At 40.9% G+C, this 2,500-nt stretch overlaps 2 protein-coding genes across 3 annotated transcripts in view; one reads left to right on the forward strand and one right to left on the reverse strand.

Annotated features, from left to right (window-relative positions):
• Positions 1–2,500, reverse strand: part of LOC135210114 (uncharacterized) — a 163,910-nt gene that overhangs the window by 61,355 nt on the left and 100,055 nt on the right. The gene's annotated exons all lie outside the window — the stretch shown is intronic.
• Positions 1,240–2,500, forward strand: part of LOC135209908 (vascular endothelial growth factor receptor kdr-like) — a 40,502-nt gene continuing 39,241 nt past the window's right edge. The window contains exons 1-2 of the mRNA XM_064242648.1: positions 1,240–1,353; positions 1,627–1,766. The gene's annotated coding sequence lies outside the window, so the exon portion shown is untranslated. The remainder of the gene's footprint in view (positions 1,354–1,626; positions 1,767–2,500) is intronic.

Genomic DNA, 2,500 nt, shown 5'->3' on the forward strand with positions numbered 1-2,500 from the left:
TTAACTTTGGAACATCTTTGCCAAATTCCCCGAATTTGGCCAACCTCTCGAGACGCAGACCATTACCCGTATACCAATTATGGTAATGTTGAGACAAATGCCTTAGGATCCCACCCCTTCCATCGTGTAGTTCATTCCTCGAAAAAGTAATTCCTTCAAAACAAGTCTACCAATGTAGCAGATTATTCCTAACCCTGGTAGTGGCTAAGAAGTCAAAACGTCCCAGTGTGCTGTTTTTCACGTCTAAATGACCTTTAGACTTGAGCCTTCCAAAGAGTGACCTGCTTCAAATTCAACACAACTAAGTCGATAGCAAACCGTCCGTCAGGATGCTTTGTAGCAGTAATGGTAGGCAGTGCAATTAGGCCTAAGGCCTAATGCTAGTTGGAAGCCTCCTATTTAAAAAAAATGTGTGGACACTTGCACTTCTTTCTCAAGAAAAATAAGAAAAACGAACTCTAATTGGTGGATGCTGTGTCACCTCATCTACGTATATCTTCAGTCACTCCATAGCAGTGAGGGAGATTGAGACAAATTATTATTACTTATTGCTTCTGTTATTCCCACAGCCTTTCTTCATTGGCAGTCCCGACTCCAAACTAATCTTTAATAGTCTTCATTTACCTGACGCACATCATGACACTACTCTCAGTCACGTTTCCTCTCAACTTTCACATCTAAGAATTTTTGGGGAAGTCTGCACCAACAGGGGAGGCACCAGATGAAAGCCCAACAAGAGTGGTCACTGCTATATCCATCCTTTATTGGCTGAACCAGTTGTGCAAAAGACTGCCCCAATATCAACCGCCCACACAACTACAAAGAAGTATCATGAAACCTGCTAATACATGTGTTGTTTTTATACTTTTTCAAAGACGACAAAAGTGACATTTTCATCATCACACATTTGTATACGGAGGGGGATACATATGTAACTGGATAAATTGATACATATGTAAAAAAAAAAAAGTGTAGACTAACTGTAGAAAAGAACAGTTGGTCTATTCTAAACTCTCTCAAGCTGCAGACAATTTCTTTACAAGCCTTGATGAGATATGTTGAGTAGATAAAAAAAATAATTTTGAACAGATGCAAAAATAAGAACTATCTTTATATTCAAAACTTGTAATACAATCGAAATGAACACCGAAGCAACGTGTAGCACTAGCTACACTCGTCTTCAACTTGAGGACAATTTCAAAATGTTCAAAGGACTAAATTACGCATCTACATATTTCTTGCTTTCATTTACAGGTTTGCCATCAAAACGTTTACATGGGTGGTGAAAGGATTCTTCCTTCAGAATGCGTGAAATAAAAGTCTACACTCTGCTTTTCTGGTTAAGTTTTACAGGTAAGACCAAGATGCCTCATTCCTCACCTGTTATTTCATGAAAAGGGATCAGATCAACACTGATCGGTACAAACCATAAAGAACCTGTGTAGTATTTCGTTCACCTAGATACCTCTTGGTAGCATTTTTCAAATTGAAGCCGCTAGAGTGCGCCTTGTATAACTTTTGCTTTACACTGTGGCAGAGTAACAACCTTTACTTACAACAGTTCAGTTTCACTGCATCGAGAAGTGACGTCACCAACTCTTTAAAAAAAACTCCTTTTCATTTCAGCAGTGCGCAGTCAGCAAGACGTCAGCCCCCCAAGGATCTTAAATGGCGAAGAAATTCTTGGAAATGGAGGACCTGTAACACTGACTTGCGAGGGAGACGAACCTCTCGTCTGGACATACAAGTACCTGAATTGCCATTATGTGAGTCTCTCTATCTCTCTCTCTCTCTCCTTCAAGGAGCGCACATGGGTGGCATTTACACTGAATAAAGGGCTGTATATAGGCCAAGTTGAACTGGGAAACCTTACCCGGCAGTTTTTCTTTCCATGACCTATGACCCAAAGGTCATGGGTTTAAGAAGGCTTGGGTGGAAGAGGAGACAGCTGAAGTTTGCCATGTTCCTGCCACCACCAACCACTGCCAACTAACGTGGATGAAAAACGAATCGTGACTCTAATAAGAAACCTTCTTAACATCACTGGCGTTGTTCTACTGTCCACAATGTTGACTTGTGAATCACTTTTGTATTTTACCGAATTTTTATTTATTTATTTATTGTTCACTCGAACTTTGCAGGAAAGTCGGTTAACCTCACGAAAGTTGTCATGCCTTCTATTGCCGCATTCATTTTTTGTGCCACAATATTTAGATTGCCAGGTTTACTAACTGCTGCTTTCCTTTCGCTGCACACCTCCGGAATTCTCCTCCTGCTTCCTTTTTCCCCATTCACATCTGTTTTTCCGTCTTTTATCTTCTTGTTTCCAGCAGACCCAGCCTAGATAAGGTAACTAATGAAAATGGCAGTCTTCTCTCTTCTATATACCTAAGGCGCTATCTATACCCTCCCTGACAAAGCTGACCTCCCCCCCCCACCCCCGGTCATAATCGGCAACTGAACAACTTTTCCCCAATGGGCATAACAATATTCAAACCGT

The sequence above is a fragment of the Macrobrachium nipponense genome, chromosome 39, assembly GCF_015104395.2.
Source record: "Macrobrachium nipponense isolate FS-2020 chromosome 39, ASM1510439v2, whole genome shotgun sequence".
NCBI classification, from domain to species: Eukaryota; Metazoa; Arthropoda; class Malacostraca; order Decapoda; family Palaemonidae; genus Macrobrachium; species Macrobrachium nipponense.